Source organism: Chiloscyllium plagiosum, unplaced genomic scaffold, assembly GCF_037043375.1.
Source record: "Chiloscyllium plagiosum isolate Xiang-an unplaced genomic scaffold, Cpla_swu_hap1 HiC_scaffold_25, whole genome shotgun sequence".
NCBI classification, from domain to species: Eukaryota; Metazoa; Chordata; class Chondrichthyes; order Orectolobiformes; family Hemiscylliidae; genus Chiloscyllium; species Chiloscyllium plagiosum.
Genome location: NW_028270163.1, coordinates 11,183,745 through 11,210,954, shown reverse-complemented (window position 1 = coordinate 11,210,954; position 27,210 = coordinate 11,183,745).

The window sequence follows — 27,210 nt, the reverse complement described above, 5'->3', positions numbered from 1 at the left end:
AAAGTCAGTATCAGCTGGAGCCACGATAGACCGACTGGATGAAGTATTTGCCAGGAACAGGAACACCAAATAAGTCAGGTGTGACAATGGTCCACACTTTGTGGTGCATGAGCTCGAAGAGTAGGTGGAGACAGGTGAGATCGGCTCCGTATCACCTTGCAGCAAGCAGCTGGGGGGGAGAGATTTGTACAAACCCTGAAGCAAACTTTAAAACCTCCCAAGGGGAGGGGTCAGTAGGACAGCGAATCAACAAGTTCCTCAGTATGTACAGGAACAGGGTACACACGATGACCCAGTGCTTGCTGGCTTCGTTAATGTACAGCTGCCAGCTGAGAACCACGTCCGACCTACTGAGGCAGGAAAAAACCAGAGAAGTGGGACAGCGAAATCAAGAAGGAGAGATGGTCTGAAGGACGGGAGCCTCATAGTCAAGTGTATTTCAGAAAGGAAAGACCGTCTTGGCCTGGAACTATACGTCTGGGGAAGAAGGGGCTCCAGCAATGGTCGTGACTCATACAGGACCATTGTCATATGTGATACAGGCCAACGATTAGATTAGATTAGATTCTCTACAGTGTGGAAACAGGCCCTTCGGACCAACCAGCCCACACCAACCCTCCTAAGAGTAACCCAGACCCATTTTCCTCTGACTAATGCACCTAACACTATAGGCATTTTAGCATGGCCAATTCACCTGACCTGCACATCTTTAGACTGTGGGAGGAAACTGGTGCAAACCCACGCAGATAGGGGTAGAATGTGCAAACTCCATACAGACAGTCGCCCAAGGCTGGAATCAAACTTGGGATCCTGGTGCTGTGAGGCAGCGATGCTAGCTACTGTGCCACCCCAAGGATGAACTGATCTGCAGAAGACCCACAGACCAGCTAGTCGCCACACCTCACCCACTGGGAAATTCCCTCAAATTACCGAGCCAGTCCAAATGGAACCAGGAGCGTCGACTGAGACATGTTTCTCTGAGCCAAGATTGGTCCTACCCAGAGAGGAGAGAACAACAGCATTACAGACCAACAACAGCCAATCAGAGAAGAATGTATCTGCTGTACAGCAGAACCTTCCAGAAGTCAGGCAGACTACACCAGAAAAGGCTCCTGAGACTAGGAGATAGTCTTTTAGAAACTACCATCCCCTTGGGAGTCTGATCATGTCGAAGTAGACTGTGACAGGAATGGCGTGCATGGGGGGGAGGGGGTATGATATTGGTTGTTTGCATGTTTTTTCCATGTTTTTTGGTAAATATTCCTGACCATGTATAAATGTTGGCCAATTACAATTGTTGTATTTCTGTTCCATAATGGGTATTCTTGTAACAAAGAGGGAGAGATCTAATGTAGCTGGTTGAGGGTGCTTCATGCCCCTTTAAGAGAGTCGGTCAGATGACCTGGAGCAGGAGATTTGGGTCAGTCTAGAATTAGTTGTGTAATTGTACAGACATGCAATAAATTGTTCCCTGGTTCAGGTGCTAATCACTTACCTAGTGGTCTATGTATAATTTATAAATTGACAAATAACACTCAGCACATGGTGATGGTGATGAGCATTCAATTATGTGGAGTTTCTGCCAGTTTCCTACCTCTGCCCTGGGTTAGTCTGCAGTGAGAAGACTCGCAGTAGCCCTCTGAGCCTCACCACTGATTGGGACCCTCAAGTGAGTAATTAATATCCAATCCCACCACTACATGCATGTTCATTTGCCAGCTCCTGGTGCAAGGGTTCAAAGGCCCTCAGTCCTTGGTCAATGGGACAGGAGTGGGAAGGCTGCCTGAAGCCAACTCCTTCCCCTTGCTGCTAATCCCTCACCACCTCCCCACAACCTTCACCTCGCAAACCCCATCTCACCATGACTGACCAGGGCCTATTCAATTTGAGGTTTCAGGTGGCTGCCATGCCAACAGCCTGACATCTGCTGGCTCTCAGTCAGCACCACCTCTGCCTGCTCCCCTACGCTGGCCCTGGAGCCTTGGTTAAGACCCATCACTCGTCTGTTAGATTCATGAGTGTCACAAGATGCAGCAGGGCCTCTTGAAAAGAGGTGACACATGAGTCGCCAGACTCCTGGCCCCCACCAAAAAGATTCCATTCAGCAAGTCACACCCAATGCACTGTGAGTACTATTGTAGTTATATTTAAACTGACACAAGCAAATACACACAAAGTTCTGAAATGATGAATCCATCGTAACTTAATGCCTTCAATCGCTTCTAACACTGAAAAATATCACAAGATGCATCACAAAGCCCTATTAAAATAAATTTGAATGATGAGTCAAAATTGGATTTTAAACAGAGCCTTAAAAGATGAAAGGTGAAGGGATTAAGGGAGAGAGAAATCTACCCTTGGGCATAGGAGAGTTTTTAAATTCCCTACAGTGTGGAAACAGGCCCTTTGACCCTCTGAAAAGTAACCCACCCAGACCCATTTCCCTCTGACTAATGCACCTAACACTATGGGCATTTTAGAATGGCCAATTCACCTGACCTGCACATCTTTGGACTGTGGGAAACAGGATCACCCAGAGGAAGCCCACGCAGACACAGGGAGAATGTACAAACTCCACACCCAAGGCTGGAATCAAACCTGGGTCCCTGGTGCTATGAGGTAGCAGTGCCAACCACCGTGCCGCCCCCAAGTGACCTATTATTAAAGTTAATAATAATAGGTCTACACTAAAAGGGTATAGCTTCCACTGTTATAAGACATGTGAAAGACATAAGAAAAATGAGGTAAAAGGGAAGGACTAGGGAAAACAAATTGGGCTCCATAAGTCTATAAATTGTACAAGAAAGAAAAGACAGAGAAATGTTCCAGATTTGAGTCCACAGAAAAGAAAGGATTAGAATATAAAATGGTTGCTGCAACTCAGTTCCAGTTTAACAAGGATACAGAGAGGAGAATGGGCATCATAAATGGAGCAATAGAAAAGATTTCACAGTCTCAATGAACGTAGTAATTCGACAAAATTGACAAGCTGGATAGAGAGAGGTTTGATGCTAAGTTTCGGATGAGGGACCATCCAACAAATTGCTTTTCTCTGCACCCTGTTCAGAGTTCAATCCAGAAGTTAGATGAACATCTCAGATATTTAACTCTTCGATACAACAGAAGTTTAAAGAGATCAGGGTACAAAAGGGTAGGAACTGTTTGATGTGCAAAAGGGAATGAAATGCCTATCTTTCTACGTGTGTTTATAATTATATCCAGATATATTTTAACACACTTTCTATTCAGCACATTTCCAGCAATTTTTAAAATGTCAAAGACATCAAAATAAAGACAGAGAAAGAAAAGGCAGCCAGTCCCTGCTGGGTTCTCAGATAATAACCTTACTTGGCCTGTTCCTGGACGTGAGTTGAGGATTTACAAACGGCAGCTCACCTACAGAAACTTCCAACAAGCAGAATTTAATTGACTTGTGAAGTGTCAATTTAGATCATTTTGATAGAGAATGGTCAAGGAATGACATTAAAGTGACAGCCCTTTCAAACACATAACCATCTTAGCAAAATGCTTCAAAATTCAGATACATTCATGAAAAATGTCATGGAATACACTTTGGTGTGTGTTTTTCTGGAACAACAAATCAAGTGAAATCTTCAATAAATAGAATGGGGAAATTATTTTTGTTTTAAAATTGTATTCATAGAGTCATAGAGCTACATAGCATGAAAACAAGCCCTTTGGTCCAACTCATCCATGCCACCCACATATCCTAAACTTATCTAGTCCCATTGCCAACACTTGGCTCAAATCCCTCTAACCATTTCTATTCATATACCCATCCAGATGACTTTTAAATGATGCAATTGCACCGCCCTCCACCACTTCCTCTCGCAGCTCTTTCCATACATGGACCACCCTCTGCATGAAAACGTTGCCCCTTATGTCCCTTTTAAATTTTTCCCCTCTCACCTTAAACCTATGACCTCTAGTTTTGGACTCCCGTACTCTGGGAAAAAGACCTTGACTATTCATCCTATCCACGTGCCTTGTGATTTTATAAACCTGTACAAAGTCAGCCCTCAGCCTCCAATGGGAAAAAAATCCTCATCCTATTCAGCCTCTCCCTATAGCTCAAACCCTCCAATCCCAGCAATAAGCTTGTAAATCTTTTCTGACCCCTTTCAAGTTTAACATCTTTTCTATCATACAACAGCAGGTGAGAGTCCAACAGGTTTGTTTGGAGGCACTAGCTTTCGAAGTGCTGCTTCTTCATCAGGCGGTTGTGGAGCAGAATCATAAGACATAGGATTTATAGCAAAAGGATTGAAGTGTCATGGAATGTAATATAAACAAATTTAGATTAAGACTTTCATGTTTGAATGATCATGTTAGTTTCGGTGCCTTCATATTAAATCCCAGAACTTTAAATTTTAAAGTTACATATTCAAGATATCTTTAACAGTAGGTTAACAGTAGCTCAGATAATGCATTGAAAGTGTGAGGTGTCTTTAACTTTCCAAATAAACCTGTTGGACTATAACCTGGTGTTGTGTGATTTTTAACTTTGTCCACCCCAATCAACACTACCACCTCAGAATCTTTTCTATGGCAGGGAGACCAAAATCAAATGCAGTATTCAAAAAGTGGCCTAACCAATGTCCTGTTGCAACACAGCATCCCAACTCCTATACTCAACACACTGACCAATGAAGGCGGATGACACTAAGATGAGTGGTAGGGCAAAGTGTACCGAGGACTGTGAAACTTTGCAGAGAAACATAGATACCATAAGTGAGTGGGCAAAGGTCTGGCAGGTGGAATACAATGTTAATAAATGTGAAGTCATCAATTTTGGTAGGAGTGACAGTAAAAAGGACTACTACTTGAATTTGCAGCATTCTACTGTGCAGAGGGGCCTGGGTGTCCTTGTGCACGAATCACAGAAGGTTGGTCAGCAGGTAAAACAAGTAATTAGGGAGGCAAATGGAATTTTGACCTTCATTGCTAAAGGGATTAAGTTTAAATGCAGGGAGGTTATGTTGCAGCTGTACAAGGTGCTGGTGAGGCCACACCTGGAGTACTGTGTGCAGTTTTGGTCTCCTTACTAGAGAAAGAATGGACTGGCACTGGAGGGGGTGCAGAGGAGGTTCACTAGGTTGATTCTGGAGTTGAGGTGTTGGCTTACAAGGAGAGGCTGAGTAGACTGGGATTATATTCATTGGAATTTAGAAGAATGAGGGGGGATCGTATAGAAACATTTAAATTATGAAGGGAATAGATAAGATAGACATAGACAGGAGGGTGAAACTAGGATAAGAATGCAAAGTCTCAAAATTAGGGGGAGCAGATTTAGGACTGAATTGAGAAGTAACTTATTCACCCAGCGGCTTGTAAATCTATGGAATTCCCTGCCCAGTGAAGTCATTGAGGCTTCCTCAGTAAACGCTTTTAAAGCTAAGATAGACAATTTTTTGAACAGCAAAAGAATTAAGGGTTATGGTGAGAGGGCAGGTAAGTGGGGCTAAGTCCACGAAAAGATCAGCAATGATCTTATTGAATGGTGGAGCGAGCTCGAAGGGCCGAACAGCCCACTCCTGCTCCTAGTTCCTATGTTCTTGTGTAAGTAGTACTGAAAGTTAAAATGTTGAAAATGTGGCAGCAAATTTTCATACAGCAAAAACCAACTAGCAGCAATGAGGTTATGACCGGACAAACTCTTACAAAATAAAATCAGAAAATACTGGGAAAACCTCAGCAGGTTAGTCATCATCTGCAGAGGGGAGCAAACAGAATTAACATTTCAGTTCTTTGACCTCTCAGAAAAATAGGAGTAGGCTATTTGGCCCTTCAAGCCTCCTCACCATTCAATCTGACTGTGGCTGAAACCTAAAAACTATATCTAACTTGTTCTTGAAAACATTCAATGTTTTGGCCACAACCTCTTTCTGTGGTACAGAATTTCATAAGGTCACCACTCTCTGGATGAAGAAATTTCCGATGAATGGTCACAAGCCTTTCCAGTCTCCTCTGACTTATCACCTATTGCTTAAATAGACAAAAGGCCAAATGCTATGAAGAACAGCTTCTAAAATGAAATACATCTTTTACAAAGTTTGATAATCTTGTGATCAAAGTTTGCCTCCTGTGTAGTGTGGAAACGGAAACACGGCACTCTACAAATGCAGCATATATCCTATTGACCTATAAGCAATGACACATGACTCAAGATGAAATTCTGATCTAACAGACTGGGATTAGTGGAGTTTATGTATTAAACCCTGGGCTTACAATAAGTCAAGTGGCATTGATTTGAATCAGAAGCTATAAGTATTTAAATGTTGAAACCATTCTCATCCAATGACATATCTCTTTAGATGGGATTACTGTGTACTCAGAGAGGCATTAAGAAGGATTAAATAATGATCTAGCAGTAAATAAATGTGTCATCATCTCACTTTTGCTTTTATATAGTGCATTGTGGGCAACGCAATAAATGAAACTCAAAGGCGTCATTGCATAGATTTAGCTGGAATCTTATGGGGGCCTAAATAATGTGGGTTATGGCAGGAAATCTGGGAGAATCTCAAAAGAGGTGAAACAAGACATTTCTCAAACACAGTTACAAGTGTCGAGTTGAGATTCTTACTAGTGAGCAGTGAAATGCCGATTTGAGGGGGGATTGTTGATTATGATAGGCCTCATTAACTGCAAATCCCACCTCAGTTATGTTTAGTTTCCTGGCCTGCAAGAAGGAAACTCGGCATCGACAATTCCCAACGTGAAAATCTGAGCGAGTACTTGGCAACTTCAGCTCGCTGCGCACTTGCCAGGCCATCTTGAATGCCCAACATCAACGTTTCAGGGCACACTCTATGGGCAGCAGCCATGTGCCCCATCCCTCACCCATGGATGCTGGCACCTGACATGTGTCAGCCTCCCTGCATCATCATAGCATATTTCTGATCCACTTCTGTACTTCTATGTTTGAACCCATGCTAAACAAGCAAATCTCACAGTAATGCTGTAGCAAGGACACTTTACGTATATACACATACACACACACCTGATGGACCGCACCAAGCTGCTCCACAGGGCTGTTCTTATGCTTCCTGAGCTCTCGCCCACTTTGAACCTATCTGGATGCTCATAGACATCATGCCCTGCCTTTTTGCACTTTACCTCCTCAGCCAGGGCTACCAAGCTCATGGTACTTCGGTCTAACCTTGTCATTTAGCATTTACAAGATACAGAAAGATTGTCACAGCTCTTAGCAGTAAACAGTCAAGTCAAGGGGGATAGCCTATAGCTCAGAAATCCTGGCCCAGTAATGAAAGACAGCCTCCAAAACCAGTCCTGCAGCTTGGGGGCAATCAGGCATGATATTCATTTGATGAGCAGGTATAGACACAGGGGGCTGAATGGCCTCCTATGCTATAGCACTTCTGTGACGTTGTGAACATTTTTTGGAAAAGTCAAGTGATTTTGAACCTCGGGTTGTCCCGTAGTGAGGCTTTCCTCTCCTTATATCTAGGCCTGTTGCAGGCTGATTATAAAGATTAATTATTATGATTGGTCAATAGTTCGATCAATATTATTTCATGTGGCTATCAGAAGGGCAGAAGGCAAACTGATGAGCCTTGATGCTTGTCAATCTAGTATTCTCTATGTTTCAATGTTCTATTTGATCATCATGTCTGCACCACCTCTTCAAATGAACATCACAACTTTTAACATTCTCCTGCCTTTATCTCATACTGTTACACATTGTTTCTCTTTAAATAATCATCCAGTAGCCTCTTTAATGTGCTTGTTATTTCTGAAGTCTCAAATTTTGGATATACTGTTCAAATTTGTATCTCTGCTTTCCTCCTGTACAAACCTGCATCGTTAGTCTTGATGGGCTATTGAGCTGCATTACACCAATTCTGCTCATATCACACACTCATTCTGAGTGGCTGGCCTCATACACACAATGGAGGCCAGCATTCTGAGCATTTGTGGATTTGCTGCAAGGTGGAATATTAGATACCTGAAGGCCTTCACCAGTTATGTCCATAAAAACCCTTAGCAATTTTCAAATATGCACCATAGAAAGCATTCTATCTGGATGCTTCATGGCTTGGTATGGGAAGTCCTGCTCTACCCAGGACTGTAAGAAACTACGAAGAGTTGTGAACACAACTCAGTCCATCACACAAGCCAATCTTCCATCCACTGACTCCATCCAATCTTCCAGATCATCAAAGACCCATCCCAAACCGGTTATAATCTCTTCCAACCTTTTCCATTGGGCAGCACATACAAAAGCTTAAACACACGTACCAACAGATTCAAGAACTGCTTCTTACCCGCTGTTATTAGACTTTGGAATGGATCTCTCAAAGTTAAAATTAAATTATGCCAATAATAAAACAAATAAAAAAGATTAGCATCCAGGGTCATTCCATGTAGTTCGTGACTCATCAAATCCTCAATACTGGTACAGAGGGTTCAGCAAAGGATAGTGCCATGTGGCTGCAATAGTCAACCCATCCACCAGCTAGAAAGCCACCACAAAACTTGGGTCCCCTCAACATGATTAAAAGGCAATGAGGCACTTGCCTGGTCAGAGTTGACTGTTCCTGGGTCCTGCAGGATGGATGTCCACCTCAGTGAGTTGTTGGACAATCAGAGATCATTCCTCTGGGAACACTGGTGACTGTTAGGACTGTGAAAAGCCCAAAGGAGAAGGAAATAGGGTGGGGTTTGTCAGCAAGTCAGACAAGCCTGGAAAGTGGAGTGAGGCAGAATCAGTTTAAGGATGACAGGGGGTGACCCTTGGTAGTGGCACATCCATTCACAGGGCACCAGGCCTGAGCAAAGTACTCCACCCTGCAAGCTACTGGCAGGTCTGTCAGTATAAACAAGGCAGTATGCCAACATGGCATGCCCCATCCTTCTCACTAGTTCCAGCCTATTAGGACCCCATCAGCAGGCTCTTGAAGTGGCCATTAATTGGTCTTTGGGTGTCCCACTCCCCTTTGAAGTGGACAGTCGGCAAAGCAAGGTGAGACCTCCAGCTCCATTCCATGTAACCTCCTCCCACCTTCCTCCCAGCCTGATCCTGGTTATCGGAGGGCGGGAAGGCATTCCACCCCACCCCATGACTCAGCCGTAGCTTTTGGGAATACGCAACATCACGGACTCCAGATCCTAACGTATCATTTACGAGTTTACAAGGCTTACGAGTAAGGCCCAGCTCTTTCAATAGGAGGATGGTCTTTGATAAGAGTCATCTGAAGTTGGACATTAGGACCATGCAGAAGCCCCAGTGTGGCTGACTCCGCAGGAATCACCCGCTAAATTGAAACTTCCTGTCAGTAATCACTTAGCCTGAGGAAACCACTGAATAATCCCCAAATCTGAGAGAAGGTTGAATGGTTCTGGTTGATTGGCCTGAATTGTTAGCCAGAAAAAGTTAAGAGGAATTAAAGTTTAGAACAAGCTTATAACATCTGGCTATAAAAATGATACTGGCCCCCAATTCATCACTGATGCCCTTCCCCCCTTCCATTATACCCTGACTCCGTAATGGACACCCAACAAGCCCCCAACCTGTCCCCATCTTCTGTGGAGCCAAACCGTCCGAACACAGAACTACCTCACTTCACTTACTCCAACCCTAACTCCAGCTCCTTCTCCCAGATTCCCATCCTTTGACCACCCCTCAGCCCGTCCTCCAAGCCCTCTGCTCGCCCTTTGGACCCAATACCCTCCACTTGACCTGACCCCTGCCCTCCGTAGACCTGCCAGTAACCCCTCTCCCTACTGTCCCACCACCAACCCAACTCCTTTAACCATGGCGAACTGGATCTGACCACACCCAAGTCCACACACCTAAACCCAATTCCCCCCTGTCTACATTCCAGGCTGCACCACAACTTACCCTGACCACCTACCTGCCAATGTATTTGCGTGACCCTACACTCACAACCTGGCAATCGTATGCCTCACCCACCTGCCACCGCACTCCTCACTTACTTTATATACTTGCCTTCTCTCTATCACTGTCAAAACAATTAAGGACTACTTTAACCACAGGCTATAGAACATACTGTGTAGGAGGTGGTTTCAGCATTGATCCTCTCTGCCACCAGCTGTGAGAATTCTGGGATTTATTTATCCTGTTTCAGCTCAGAAGGCTCCTGGCTCAACCAAAAAACCACACCGCAGGTGAAAGGGAAACTCTTAGCCTGATCTGGGAAGGGAACAGGAATTCTGACAAGGATCGGAAGATTTGCAGCATGGTGTCTGAACAGACAATGACCAAGGTGAGAGCTGCAAGGATCAAATGTGTAAGCACTCAGGCCCATTTACACATGGGAATTAAAATTGTCCATACTCTGTTGCCGTCAGTTAGCTGGATGGCTGCTGAGTGATGCCAACAGTATGGGTTCAATTCTCTTACCAGCTGGAGTCACCATGAAGACTCTGCCTTCTCAACCTTACCCATCACCTGAGGCATGGTGACCCTCAGGTTAAACTCAGCACCAGTCATCTCTCTCTCTCTCTAATTGCAGCACGGGCTATGGTACATTTCACTTCAGCTGTGTGGATGGTGTGTTCTTGTGAAGTTCAGAAATGAGTGTTTAGCAAGAGACATCCATTGTAAGCCTCGGAAATATGTGGGAGGAATGAGGTACAGTCAGTTTAGGCAATTCAGAGGATGGGAACATAGGAACTGGATCATTAACACAGTGAATAGCTTTCACTTTTGGGTGAAGTCTCTGTGTATGCAATCCTGATTCCTGGTTCTCATACTTAATATTAGATTCCCTGTGGTACTCTTCCCCTTTTTCAGTTCCTGCTCACATTACTAATCAGCCTTTTCTAGAACCTTCCTGATAATTCCTTCTTTTGTTGTGCAACTTGCAACACAATTACACAGCTCTTTACTGCTAAACACCCCCAGAATTGTCTAAGCATTTGGGTTACACTTGCCAAATGTATCTCATTTGACTTTGTGTTTTCAGTTGCGCTCCTGCAATGGACAGACCTGATTGCCTGGTGCAGCGTCTAATTGCTCTGTGTTTGATTATGTGAATCTGCTTACTGCTCATTCTCACTGTGCTTGATTGGATTAGCCTGGGTGTGGTTTCAAAGAAAAGTAAACAAAGCTTTTGAAAGAGCAGGAAATTAGAACTAGGAGCATGGAGCAGACAAGTTTTAAATAAAACCTGTTGCACACATTGAAACTATTGTCATCTCTAACTAGATCCAAGATATAAAATGCGCAACTCCCAGGAATCATTTGCTTTTATGGGTCAATTAAGATGGGAACAGTTGGCTTACTTAAAATGAATAGACTCTGAAAGAAACCAGAAGAAACAAAATAAATTTATATAGATGGTGTTAGGGAATGGTTGGACACTCTGACTATGGAATGCTTTCTGATATATTCATAGAATCCTGACAGTGGGAAAACAGGCCATTCAGCCCATCGAGTCCACACTGACCTTCAGAAGAGCATCCCTCCCAGACACATATTCCTACCCAATCCCTGTAATCCTGCACTGCCCATTGCTAATCCACTTAGCCTGCACATCCCTGAACACTATGGGTAATTTAGCATTGGCCAATCCACCTAACTTGCACATTTTTGGACTGTAGGAGGAAACTGTGCACCCAGAGAAACCCATACAGACACAGGGAGAATGTGCAAACTCCACCCCCATAATCACCTGAGAGTGGGATCGAAGCTGGGTCCTTGGCACTGTGAGGCAGCAGCCCACTATGCCACAGATAGCACCATGCAGTACAATGATTGAGGTTATATTGACACAATCTGTAAAATACCTTCAGTACACCTGCCACATTACCTACCATCCACAGCCAGCTGACAATGGTGAACAAATTAATCTGTTTAACAAGTAAACAAAATATTCATCACTTGCTATATGTATATGTGCAGAAGGCTGGAAGTTCTTCATAAGTGAGGGGATCAAGGGTTACAGGGAGAAGGCAGGGGAATGGGGTTGAGAAACATATCAGCCATGATCAAACAGTGGAACAGACTTGATGGGATGAATGGCATGATTCTGCTCCTTCATCCCATGGTCTTATGGTGGTCCTCAGATTGATACAGTACATGGGGCTAAATGTCACATTTTAATGACCTGGAGGCAGACAAATTAGATATTGTCATGGCCTTCACAACCACTGACAATGTTGTATTTATGATTTGTCCGCAGGTTGTTTTGTAACGGGGATAACACTCAGAGATCCACAAGGTGCTGCTCTTAGTACGTATTCTCGAGTGCCTGATAAAATGCACAAACATCAGCAAGTAGGAACTGAGTCTACATAATTTGGAGATGCTGGTGTTGGACTAGAGTGTACAAAGTTAAAAAGCACACAACACCAGGTTATAGTCCAACAGGTTTAATTGGAAGCACTAGCTTTCGGAGCGCTCCTCCTTCATCAGGTGGTTGTGGAGGACAGAATTGTAAGACACGGAATTTATATCAAAAGTACACTGTGAACTTTTGCTATAAATTCTGTGTCTGACAATTGTGTCCTCCACAACCACCTGATGAAGGAGCAGCGCTGTTTGTCTGCCTCCAGGTCATTAAAATGTGACATTTAGCCCCATGTACTGTATCAATCTGAGGACCACCATAAGACCATGGGATGAAGGAGCAGAATTAGGCCATTCATCCCATCAAGTCTGTTCCACTGTTTGATCATTGAAGAAAGGATTGGGAAGGTGATTCAGGAGATGAGTGACAGTAATAGGGTGGTTGTTATGGGGGACTTTAACTTTCCTGATATTGATTGGGAAAGCTATAGCTCAAGTTCGTTAGATGGGTCAGTGTTTGTTCAATGTGTGCAGGAGAGTTTCCTGACACAATATGTAGACAGGCCAACAAGAGGTGAGGCCATACTGGATTTGGTTCTGGGTAACGAACCAGGCCAGGTGTTAGAATTAGAGGTAGGTGAGCACTTTGGGGATAGTGACCATAATTCGGTGATTTTTACACTCGTGATGGAGAGGGATAAGTGTGTACTACAGGGCAAGAATTATAGCTGGGGTAAGGGAAATTATGATGCGGTGAGGCATGACTTAGGATGTGTGGCTTGGAAAAGTAGACTCCAAGGCATGAGTGTAAATGATATGTGGAACTTGTTCAAGGGGCAACTATTGAGTGTCCTTGATAATTATGTACCTGTCAGGCAGGAAGGAAAGGGTCGTGCGAGGGAGCCGTGGTTTAATAAGGAATTGGAATCCCTTGTTAAATGGAAGAGGGCGGCCTATCTCAAGATGAGACGTGAAGGTTCAATTGGGGCGATTGAGAGTTATAGGGTAGCCAGGAAGGACCTGAAGAGAGAGCTAAAAGCAGCAAGGAGGGGACATGAAAGGTCCTTAGTCGATAGGATTAGGGAAAACCCTAAGGCTTTCTATAGGTATGTTAGGAATAAAAGAATGACTAGGGTAGGAATAGGTCCAGTCAAGGATAGTAGGGGGAAGTTGCGTGTGGAGGCGGAAGAGATTGGGGAGACACTGAATGAATACTTTTCTTCAGTATTTACTCAGGAACAGGGCATTGTTGTCGATGAGAATACTGAGTCACAAATAAGTAGAATGGATGGCTTTGAGGTATGTAGAGAAGAGGTGTTGGAAATCCTGGAAAAGGTGAAAATAGATAAGTCCCCTGGGCCTGATGGCATTTATCCTAGGATTCTCTGGGAAGCAAGGGAGGAGATTGCAGAGCCATTGGCCTTGATTTTTATGTCCTCTTTGTCTACAGGAGTAGTCCCAGAAGACTGGAGGATAGCAAATGTGGTTTCCTTGTTCAAAAAGGGGAGTAGGGATAGCCCTAGTAACTATAGGCCGGTGAGTCTCACTTCTGTTGTGGGCAAAGTCTTAGAGAGAATTGTAAGGGATAGGATTTATGCACATCTGGATAGGAATAATGTGATCAAGGATAGTCAGCATGGTTTTGTGAAGGGCAAGTCGTGCCTCACAAACCTTATTGAATTCTTTGAAAAGGTGACGAAGGAGGTTGATGAGGGGAAAGCGGTAGATGTGGTATATATGGATTTTAGTAAGGCGTTTGATAAGGTTCCCCATGGTAGGCTACTGCAGAAAATACGGAGATATGGCATTGAGGGTGAGTTGGAGGTTTGGATTAGGAATTGGCTGGATGGAAGAAGACAGAGGGTAGTAGTTGATGGCAAAGTTTCTTCATGGAGTGCCGTCACTAGCGGTGTTCCACAAGGATCTGTTTTGGGACCATTGCTGTTTGTCATTTTTATAAATGACCTGGAAGAGGGGTTAGAAGGTTGGGTGAGCAAGTTTGCGGATGATACGAAAGTCGGAGGAGTTGTTGACAGTGAGGAAGCATGTGGCAGGTTACAGCAGGATATAGAGAAGCTGCAGAGCTGGGCAGAAAGGTGGCAGATGGAATTCAATGTAGCTAAGTGCGAGGTGATTCACTTTGGGAAGAATAACAAAAAGATGGGGTACTGGGCTAATGGTCGGATACTTGGTAGTGTGGATGAGCAGAGGGATCTTGGTGTCCATGTACACAGATCTCTGAAAGTTGCCACCCAGGTAAATAGTGCGGTGAGGAAGGCATATGGCGTACTGGCTTTTATTGGTAGAGGAATTGAGTTCCGGAGTCCTGAGGTCATGATGCAGTTGTATAAGACTCTGGTACGGCCGCATCTGGAATATTGTGTGCAGTTTTGGTCGCCATACTATAGGAAGGATGTGGAGGCATTGGAACGGGTGCAGAGGAGGTTTACCAGGATGTTGCCTGGTATGGAAGGAAAATCGTATGAGGAAAGACTGAGGCACTTGGGGCTGTTTTCACTAGAGAAAAGAAGGTTTAGGGGTGACTTGATTGAGGTGTACAAGATGATTAGGGGGTTAGATAGGGTCGACAGTATGAACCTTTTCCCGCGTATTGAGTCGGGTATTACAAGGGGGCATAGCTTTAAATTAAGGGGGGGTAGATATAGGACTGATGTTAGGGGTAGGTTCTTCACTCAGCGAGTCGTTAGTTCATGGAATGCCCTGCCAGTAACAGTGGTGGACTCTCCCTCTTTATGGGCATTTAAGAGGGCATTGGATAGGTATATGGAGGATAGTGGGTTAGTGTAGTTTAGGTGGGCTTGGATCGGCGCAACATCGAGGGCCCAAGGGCCTGTACTGCGCTGTATTCTTCTATGTTCTATGTTCTATAAACCTGTTGGACTATAACCTGGTGTTGTGTGAGTCTACATAAAGCAACCTGACTTGCCTTACATCCCTCCTACCTGTAATCTGTTTTCCTTTATTCTTGTATACAATGTGCATGTGGCATTTCCAAGTCAACCGTTTACAGGGTATTACCCATTTCTAGTTGCCCTTGAACTAATTGGCTCTCTAGACAATTCAGAGGACAGTTAAGAGTCAACCACTTTGTTTTGAGCCTAGAGTCAAGTGTGGGCCAAATTAAACAAGGACAACAGATTTATTTTCCTAAAGGGCATTAGGGAACGAGATGGATTTTCAAAACAATCAACAATATTGGCCATTAGGCTAGCTTTTAATTCCAGATTTTATTAAATTCAAATTTTATCTGCTATGGTAGAACTTGAATCCATGCCCCATACATCAACCTGGATGACTAGGCCTGTGACATTGTCACTGCATTACCAGCACCCTGAAGTTCCTGCTGCTTCTATTCCCATATCCATTTTCTCTTTCTTTCACAAATGTAAGGAAGAGTCAAGTGCAAACCATTGGTGAGGTCTCCTCTGGAGTACTGTGTGCTGTTCTGGTCACCCTGTTATAGGAAGAATATTATTAATTTGCAGTGGGTTCAGAAAAAAGTCGCAAGGATGTCACCAGGTGCTGGAGAGTTTGAGTTTGCGGAGAGGCAGGAGAGGCTGGGATTCTTTCCACTGGTGGTTGATGGGTGACCTGATAGAGGTTTATAAAATCATGGATAAGGTGAATAGCATGGGACTTTTCCCCAGAGTAAAGCATAATTTTAAGATGAGAGGAGAAAGATTTAATAGGGACCTGAATGATAACTTCATATATAGGGTGGTTTGTACATGGAATGCATTGCCAGAGGAAGTGGTAAATGCAGGTACAGTTCCAACATTTAAAAGACGCTTGGACAGGTACATGAGTAGGAAGTGTTTAGAGGGATATGGGCAAAACACAGGCAAATAGGACTAGTTTAGTTTGGGTAACTGGTCAATAGGGACTAATTGGACTGAAGGGTCTGTTTCCATGGTGTATGACTTTATGCAAGCCTAATTCTAAACAAATAACGGGGTAGGCATAAAAATAGAAGAAACCCTTTGGCCATTTGATCCTCAAAACCTACTTCACCATTCAATAAGATCAAGATGAAGGATCTAACTCTGTCAAACTGGAATTCATAAAGTCGAAGCGAGAAAACAAAACCATGGACATATCTTACAGTGTAAAATATAAATAGCCAGATCTCAACAGCATGTACATAGGTGAGCTATTAAGATAGAAAGGAGTGAGTTGTAACTTAGCAGAAGGGTGAACCAGCCAAACCTCTGACTCATTCGAAGGCAGTATGTAACATTATCACAAACAACGTGGTTGCTCAATACAATTAAGAGACTGGAAGGGTATTATCATATACAACACTACAGAGAGAACATTTACACATCCAAGAATCCTGGAGCCGGGTATCCCTCACCAGAGGGTAGGGATTATATTGTTTTCTGTAATGGTAACTATTGCTGTTGTAACATTTGAGGCAAATCACAGCAGGATTTATACTGCGGAGAGATATTTTGTAAGTTTAATAAAAAATTAATCTGATGTTGAGTCAAACCCTGTGTCATCTTGCAGTTTGTTCTTGTAATTCCTGAAGTTCAAGAAATATTCTGGGGGAGATGGAAGCTGAAACCCGTACACTTTCACAAATACAAGGAAGATTCAAATGGAAACCCATTTTTCAACGAATAGTAGGGTTGGACATAAGAACAAAAGAAATATGAACATGATTAGGCTATTTGCTCCAGTGAGTCTACTCCACCATTTGATATGATTGCGGCCGATCTGCTTGGGGAGTTGCTCTAGGATAAGGCAAACTCAGAATGCTAAAGCTGAAGGAGAGTGGTGACCTCACAAACCACGTGGTGATCTCTACGAGTGTATGTATAGAAATCTAATGACCACAGACACATTGATGTAATATCAAAACGTGTTCATATTGGTATTTGCATGAAACACACATAAAACCATGGATTTAAAAAGCCAAAAAACTAGAAACTAAGCACAGCAGTTCATTTCAACAGGAATAGAATCTAAAAACAGAGAAGCTATGTTAAACCTGAAAAGACTTTGATATGTCAAACTTACAGAATTGCACTCAGTATTGGTCCCCATGTTCTAAGGAAGTAAGAAGATCATTTGAGTATTTATAAATATCAGGAATGACTGGACAATCTAGGGTTCCTAGAAAATAAAATCCAAGCGGTCGTAGAGTCATAGTGTCATACAGCACGGAAACAAACCCTTTGCTCCAACTTGTATGTGATCTGACAGAAATCTTTAAAACTATTTCTGGGTTTTTAGGGGAAGACACAGAGACATTGTTTCCATTTTAGGAGAATCCAAAACTAGAGAACCTAAATATAAAATGTTACTCATTTATTCTATAAAGATTCAGGAGGAACATTTTTACTCAGAAAATATGTAAAAGGTAGAACTGTGAGTGGTTGAGTTGATTTAAGGAGAAACTGGATAATTATTCAAATATGAAAGAATTGGAAGAATATATTGATAGGGTTAAATGAAGTAAGATGGGAGAATACTTATGCAGAGATTAAAAACCAGCCTGGAATGAATGATCTTTTTCTGTTCTATTGATTCAATCCGATATTAGGTAAAAAAAAATGTGTTAGTTCTCCTTCCAGATCTCTGCAAAAGCCATTTCATCAAAAGCCTTGGCACAGTTTATACAAACAGACAAAGTGATCATTACCCAATGGAAGTGTGAGAGCTCTGCACATCAGACAATACAGCATAACCTGAGTTTCACTTACTTCTCAAAATGGGTCAGACTTGTGTGCACAAAGGAAATGCCATTGTGGAGGGAGGAGAACTTTTGCAAGGTGTGCATCCTTGGAATTGGCTTCACAGTAAGATTACAGTGATTAGGAGAAAGTGAAGACTGCAGATGCTGGAGAGTCAGAGTCTAAAAGGGTGGTGCTGGAAAAAGTGCAGTAGGTCAGGCAGCATCTGAGGAGCAGGAGAGTTGACATTTTAGGCATAAGCCCTTCATCAGGACTACATCTCCTCCCATCCACCACCCACCCCCCTGAAAAAAATGCAATCCCTTACTCCCAATTCCTCTGCCTCTGCTGTATCTGTTCCCAGGAGGATCATTTCCACTCCAGAATATCCCAGATGGTCTCCTATTTCAAGGACCACAATTTCCCCTCCTACGTGAGCAACAATGACCTCCATCACAGCTCCTCCACTTCCCATACCTCCGCCCCTCAAACCGCAGCCCCCAACCGTAACAAGGATAGAGCGCTCTTGTCCTCCCCTGCCTCACACTTCAGATACAACGCATTGTCCTCCACCATTTTCACCACCTGCAATCAGACCCCACCACCAAAAATATATTTCCCTCCCCACCACTAGCTACATTCTGCAGAGACCATTTCCTCCGTGACTCCTCGTTAAGTCCAGGCTCCCCACCAACCTCTACACCCAGCACCTTCCGCATGAGGTGCAAAACTTGTGCCCACACCTCCCCCCTCACTTCCATCCAAGGCTACAAGGGATCATCTAAACTTTGGAAGAGATTTTCCTGCACATCCTCCCATCTTATTTACTGCATCCATTGCTCTCAATGTAGTCTCCTCCACAGCAGGGAGACCAAGCACCAATTCCCGGAGCTGTTCGGGGAACATCTCTGGTCTTCACGCACCAAACAACCCCATCACCCTGTGGCCAACCACTTAAACTCCCCCTCCCACCCCCACTCCCCAAGAACATGCAAGTCTTCGGCCTCCTCCACTGCTAAATCAAAGCCACCCGCTGACTAAAGGAAGAATGTTTCATTTTCCGCCTTGGGCTTCATTGACTTCACCAGTTTCCAAATCTTCCCACCCCTCACCTCATCCCAAATCCAACCCTCCAACTCAGCACCGCCATCTTGATCTGTCCTACCTGTCCATCTTCCTTCCCACCTATCTGCTCCACCCTCCCCACCAAACGATCACAATCACATACCATCTGCATCCACCTATTGCCATCTCACCTACCTCCCATCTAGCCCCACATTCCTATTTATCTCTCAGCCCTACGCACATTCCTGATGAAGAGCTTATGCCCGAAACATCGATTCCCTTGCTCCTTGGATGCTGCCTGACCTGCGTGCTTTTCCAGTGCCATACTTTTCAATTCTGACTGTCCTGCATCTGCAGTCCTCACTTCCTCCTGGTCGCAGGAAATGCCAGCTAAGACTTGCACGGGGCAGAATTTAGATAGGAAATCGTCATCCTGTGGGTGGTTTCACCAAGATGTCTATTTCTCAGGCATAATGATCCACAAATGATTGTTCAGGTCCATCAGACAAAGGCTGTCTATTCATGTAGAACTATAATTCAGCAAGACAGCACCTTTGGGGGAATGTATAGAAAAAAAAGCAGAAAATTGGAAATAATTTTTTTTTATCTTTCTAATATCATAATTTAATTTTGTGTCACTGATTCAAGATGCCATAGATATAGACCCGAACCAATGTCAATTTTATGACGTTGGATCAGAAAGGATATTGGATTTGTAACAGAGACTTGAAGGTATATTGAATATGTACATAAAATGTCGCTCAATTATGCAGGGCAATAAATTGCTGGAAGAATTCATTACCCGAAGTAAATTCTCACAGAACACTGTCTCGGTAATATGAACTGCAAGAACAGAGGAAGTATAACATTGACAAGTTGTGATTGAAAACCATAGTGGTAGAATTATTTTGTTTAGGTATTAGAATTGTTATTGACCCTGAGATGCTCATTATCATCCATCACAGCAGGAACCCCAATTGAGAAAATGACCAGTGTGCCCTCTGGAAGGAGTTTAATGTTGTATGTGATTGAAGCACCAGAAAGACCACAGATGTTTATTGATTATATATCAATTACATTTCAGAGGCATGTGACTAAGGATCCAAGACCCTTGTGTTGGTCAACCAAATTAATGCTGCTTTTAACCCTTTCAGAAGTGCATAAACTCAGAAGGGAATTTGAAATCCTTCATAGACAAATGATGCTAGGACAGAACTATCTCGTGTTGTGACAGATGTTAGAGTAGGGGACTACAGTATATCGATCAGATCCATGTTTTGTGTATAATGATAACAGACCCTAATTGTCTGAATGAGGAAAGTAATCACAGAAACAAGAACTTGCACTTATAAAGCGCCTATCAAAATCACTTCACCTGACGAAGGAGCAGTGTTCCGAAAGCTTGTGATTTTAAATAAACCTGTTGGACTATAACCTGGTGTCATGTGACTTATGACTTTGTCCACCCCCAGTCCAAAACCAGCACCTCCACATTATGGCATAAGATTTGATAGTCTGTTTTACTGGTTTTGATTAAAGGACAAATATGGTCAAGGCTACTGTAGAAAGCTCACCCATTCTTTAACACGATGCCACGGGATTTTTTAATATCCACCTGAGAGGTCAGGCAGAACTTCAACTTGACATCTCTTCTAAAAGCTAGCACCTCTGACAGTGCAGCATTCCCTTGGTAGTGCACACTGAGATACTGAGGTCTCTGAACTGACAACCTTCATTGATTCAGAGGTATCAGAGTGTTTTCCACTGAGTCACGTACCCAGAATGACAAGATATGCTTATGAAGGCTGACCTGTTTACAGCAGAACCCCTGCCTTACATGAGAGTGCATTTTGAGTGCTCGCTGATGGCAAGTAACTGAATCCATTGCTACAACTGCAGGCACAGGGGCTAACGTCCTGCATCTATTGAAATCAATAGATGGCAAATCAAAGATTAGTCTTTAACAATATACACTGGAGATATTGAGGTTTCCAACTAAGCCACAAGACTACTGGATATGCAACTTCTAATTATCCACCTTCTATGTTGAAGGCTTGTTTTAGAGATTCTGACAGTACCTATAAATGCCATTGAGTTTTGCAGTGCATGTCCATACCAATGAGTATCTAATTAAACAACAGCATAATCCAGGAGACATAATAGTGGGACCCCCTGGTGGATGGAACGAGATACTGGGTTGAAGTTTGCACTTGTAATCAATCTTCCTGAAGGAGGATTAAAGACATTTAGTAAGGTGAGGCTTGATGCGCATCATTAAAGCTGCCTTGTATTCTAAATGCTAAGTGAACATAAAGGGCAACAGTTATAACCAACCTTGTCAGCACTGGCTGTCCCTCAATTTGAGGGTAATGGCTGTTCAGGCTTATAAGTTTCTACCATGGCATTTATGTAAGTAAACAGGACGATTCACGACCCACAGGTCTTTGGGCATTTGATAGCTTAGCTTTAATATCACTCAACTGTTAATCCAACCGGCCCAGAACAATACTCTAAGGACATGGTTTCAAATACTATAACAGCAGTTGGTATAATTTAAACTCTGTTGGTAAACCTCAAATTGAAAGTTGTCTTTGTAATGGCAAGCATTAAACTATCATTGATTGCCATAAAAAAAAGCGATCTGATTTATTACTGTCCTTTAGGGAGGGAAATCTGTGTGATTTGTGGTTGATGTGGTTGAGTCTTAACCATGAGCACGTTTGACTCTCAACTGCCCCCTGTAAATGGCCCAGCAACCAGGTGACCTAAGTTTAAGTCTCACTTGTCCTGCAGTTCAACAGCAATTAGGGACAATCAACAAATATTGACCTTTCCAGTTACTGGGAACACAAAGAGAAAAGTGACTTCCTTGGCCTGGCAGTAGACTATGAACAGGATTAAAAGCAAAGGCAGTGGTATGTGAGAGTTTACCCAGGAAGTCATGCATAAAGCAGTATGGAGCTATGGATAGTGAAGGCAGAGACTCCAATCTCCTTTCCATCCTATGGTTGGCCAGGGACCTCTCCCATTCCTAATGCCCTGACATTGGCATATATTGGAAGAATTTGCAGTTTGCCAGGTCATGAACACAGCTTCAGAAGCTAAGGTTACACAAATTAATTATTTGCTTTTCAGCGTTGTCTGGAAAGAAGGACAACATGTACAGTATGGCTTAAGAAAGCATGTTTGTTTTTCTCTCAGTTTCTCTTGAGAAGGGCAACAAAATTGAGAGAGAAAAATAAGGTTTGTTTATAACTGGCTTCTCAGGTTTCTCTCCACTCTAGCCTGTGAATACTTTAATCTCTCAGAACCAGTGCTTCTCCAACTCAGCGCATGGAGCCCTTGCCATTTTAAACATATGCAAATATTTTATTTTCAAATGCAATACTTAAAGCATGACTCATTCTCAAATTCCCTCCATGAAAGAATGAGCAAAAACTGTGAATTATGACAATTGACCACAAGGAACATGAGACATAGTGACAGCTGACTAGGGCTGAGTATGGGAGAGACAAAACTGAGCAAGTTTCATGATGTTTATGAAGTGTGTTACTAGATTAAATAATCACAAACTGCTTCCACTGGCAGTGACAAGAGGACATAAATTTAAGGTAATTAGCAAACAAACAAGTGATGAGGTGGCCCAGGTTAGTAAAGTGATTAGTGGGCTCATAGCATCAGGGACCTGAGTTCGATTCCACCCTCGGATCACTGTCTGTGTGGAGTCTACACACTCTCTCCGTGTCTGCGTGGGTTTCTTCTGGGTGCTGCACTTCCTCCCACAGTCAACGATGTGCGGGTGAGGTGGACTGGCCATGCTGAATTGCTCATAATGTCCAGGGATGTGCAAGGTAGGTGGATGAGCCATGGAAAATGCAGGGTTCCAGGCTAGGGGGCGGAGGTGGGGGTGGGATGCTTCTGAGAGGGTCATTGTGGACTTAATGGGCTAAATGGCCTGCTTCCACACTTTAGGAATTCTATGAAATAGCCTCACCTGTGTTAAATTATTTGCAACGTTGTTCTGCCAGCTCCCTAAACACAGATTCATTCAAATTGGTTAATATTTCTGATAAGATAGAAGAATATGACAGGAGTGCAATACAGGTTCACAGGCTGATTTCACACAGTAGTTTTTAAACTATAGGTAGCTCAAATTGAAGGAAATGAGGGCAAATTCAGCAAAGCTGCTCTCACAAGGCATTCTGACAAGCAAAGAGCATCTTTTATAGTGCAGTAGTAGCCTTCCTACCAGGAGACCCAGGTCCAAGTCTCACTTGTTCCAGAGGTGTCTTAATGTCTCTGAAAAGGTTAACTAGAAAATATCTGAGTTAGAGATATGACATGAGGCAATACTTCAATCAGGCAATACTGCTCCAAACTGAGAGCACAGTCTTGCTGCATTTTCCCAAGCAGAAACAGAGTGAACCAAGGAGTCACAGCCGAATGTCATAATGAGATGTGGCATTTAGTAAAGTGAGCTTGAGATGTAACCTGCCAAGACACAGACACGGCCAACTTCAATGATGAGCCAGAGATCTACTGCCAGCTGGGAGGGTTACACAGTCAAGAGAAGTTGGAAGAGATGAAAGTTTGATGGGAATCTGCACATCAAAAGCTAGGGAATTGGATCAAAGGAACAGTGAACCATATAAAAGAACAGATGCAGAGTTCTTGCCCTATGCCACTGATAAAGAGAGAAAAGCACACATTTAGGGGTTAAGGAGATTGGGAAAGTACCAAGTATGAGACCCTGGATGACAAGAGACATTGAAACTTTGACCAGAAAAAAGGAGGTGGGCTGGCTCATGTACAGGCAACTGGGATCAGGGGGATCCCTGGAGGTATAGATGGGATATAGGAGTTTACTGAAGAAGAAAATCAGGAGGGCGAAAAGGTGGCATGAGATAGCCTTGGCTAAGAAGATTAGGGTGAACCCAAAGAGGTTCTTTAAGATTATTAAAGGAAAAAGAATAACTAGAGAGAGAATAGGGCCCCTCAAGGACCAAAGTGGACATGTCTGTGTAGAACCGCAGGAAATGGGCTAGGTCCTCAATGGATATTTCTCCACTGTGTTTACCGTGGAGAAAGACATGAATACTTGGGAACTTGGGGAAGTTAGTGGTGATATCTTGGGGACAGTCCATAACACAGCAAAGGAAGTGCTAGACCTATTTGAATTTATGATGGTGGATATGATCCTGGTCCTGACCAAATATATCCAAGAACATTGCAAGAGACTAGAGAAGAAATTATGGGGGCTCTGGCTGATATTTTTGCATCAGCATTTGCCACGGGTAAGGTCCTGGAAGATTGGAGGGTAGCAAATGTGCCCTTACTCAAGAAGGGCTGCAAAGAAAAACCTGGGAACCATAGACCAGTAAGCTTAAAATCTGTGGTGGGTATGTTACTTGAGAAGATTCTGAGGGATAACACATATATGCATTTGGTAAGACATGGCTTGATTAGGAGCAGTCAGCATGGCTTTGTGCAGGGGAGATCATGCCTCACAAATTTGTTAGAGCTCTTTGGTGAAGTGACCAGGAAGGTAGATGAGGGCAGGGCAATAGACATAGTTTATATGGGTTTCAGTAAGGCCTTTGATAAGGTTCCACATGGCAGGCTGCTCTAGAAAGTTAGATTGCCTGGAATCCAGGGGGAGCTGGCAAATTGGATACATAATCGGCTTGCTGGTAGGAAGCAGAGGGTAATAGTGGAAGGATGCTTGTCAGACTGGAGGCCTGTGACTAGTGGAGTGCCTCAGGGGTCAGTGCTGGGCCCGATACTGCTTGTTATCTATCAGTGATTTGGATGAGAATGTACAAGGCATGATTAGTAAGTTTGCAGATGATACTAAAATAGGCGGTATCATGGCAAGTGAGAAGGGTTGTCAAAATTTGCAGGACCTTGATCAGCTGGGGATGTGGGCTGAGAAATGGCAAATGGAGTTTAGTATAGACAAGTGTGAGGTCTTGCATTTTGGAAATTCAAATTACGGCAGGAGTTTCGTGGTGAATGGTAGGACCTTAAGGAGTGTAGTGGAACAGAGACCTTGGAATTCAGGTGCATAGTTCTCTGAAAGTGGAGTCCCAGGTAGACAGGGCAGTGAAGAAGGCTTTTGGCACACTGGGCTTCATCAGTCAGGGCACTGAGTATAGAAGTTAGGAAATTATGTTGCAGTTGTACAGGATGCTGTTGAGGCTGCACTTGGAGTATTGTGTTCAGTTTTGGTCACCTTGTTATAGGGAAGATGTTATTAAACTGGAAAGAGTGCAGAAGAAATTTATAATGATGTTGCCAGGACTCAAGGGTCTGAGTTATAGGGAGAGATTGGTAGAGCTAGGACTGTTTTATTTACAGCATAGGAGACTAAGGGGGGAATCTTATAGAAGTGTATAAGATCATGAGAGGCATGGGTAGGGTGAATGCACTCAGTCTTTTTTCCCAGGGTTGGGGAATCGAGGACTAGAAGGCATCAATTTAAGGTTAGAGAGGAAAGAATAAAAGGGAACCTGAGGGGCAACTTTTTTACACAGAGGGTGATGTGTGTATGGAATGAGCTGCCAGCAGAAGCAGTTTAGGCAGGTACATTAACAACATTTAAAAGGCATTTGGACAAATACATGGCAGGAAATGTTTAGAAGGATATGGGCCAAATGCAGGGAAATAGGGTTAATATAGATGGACATTTTGGTTGGCGTAGACCAGTTTGGGCCAAAGGGCCTGTCTCCATGCTGTCGGACTCTATAAACTGGAAGAAAAATAGATAGAGTTGCTAGAGTGGCCACTGAACTGAGGACTTCAGGAGACTTAGATATAGGAGTCTCAGTAAGTGTCAGTAAATGGAAATATTAGCAATTAGAAACGAAAATCGCAGAAACATGCATTCATAGAATCCCTGCATGCAGCAGAGGCCATTTGGCTCATCATGTCTGCACTGAATGTCCATAGAGCATCCCACCTAGACCCCACCCCCTATTCCACCCTATCCCTGTAACCCTGCATTTACCATGGCCAATCCACGTAGTCTGCACATCCCTGGACACTACTGGATAACTCACCATGGTGATTCCACCTAACCTACACAGCTTTGGACTGTTCAAAAATGCGCAAAGCCTCAGGGTGTGTGGATTCCAATTACCACCAAATCCAAATGTGGATTTTGTCTTGGATTCATGGATATTGTTGATACATTCTTGAACCCATGAGACTGATTGCTTATTCCTTCAGATTGGTTTCACAATCTCTTGACTTTGATCAAGATTAGTCCAGAGTAGAGCTGGACTGATGTCAAAATGTCCATTCCTAGTCCCAATATAAACTGACTCACATGTCTGGTATGGGATTCAAATTATTTTACGCGTCATCCTTCAATCATTTCAACTATTAAAAGAACAGCAGGAGATTTTACAATGGATAACCATAATGAACCTCCATAAGTTAATATTAAGTTGTTCACTGTTTCTCTCAAAAAATGCTTTTAAAAGTGTAAAATCACACAATTTATATTTGAATGAAGTTATGAGCTGTTGATTACTCAATAACCCATATTTATGGCACTGTTGTTAACAATATACCTCATAACATATGTATCAACAATCAATAGATAATCAATGGACAGACTGCTCCAGATAACTCACTCTCTTAAATAAAAACTGAAAGAACTGTGGATGCTGTAAATCCCAGAAATTACTGGAAAAGCTCAGCAAGTCAGGCAGCATCTGTGGAAAGAAATTAACGTTAATGTTTCAAGTCAAGTGACCCAATTAATTCTCTCTCACACGTAAATACAAAATAAAGCAGTAAAAGAGCTAAGAATTGTGAGTTCTTGACCTATCTGGATCATGCAACTGGATTCTTGGTGGTCAGTTAGCTCAGATGGTTGAATGGCTGGTTTACAATGCAGGATGATGCTGACAAAGTGGGTTCAATTCCCATACTGGCAGAGGTCACCATGAATGTCCTGCCTTCTCGTCTGAGGAGTGGTGACCCTCAGGTTAACCTCACTGCCAGTTGTCTCTCTAAATGACAGAGCAGCACTTTAGTGATGTTATCCTTTGAGAGATCTTTAGATTATGTCAAAAGCCATGACATTCGAATCTGTAAACATCACTGAACCCCAGCGGTAAAGTAGGGTGACGCTGATTCTCT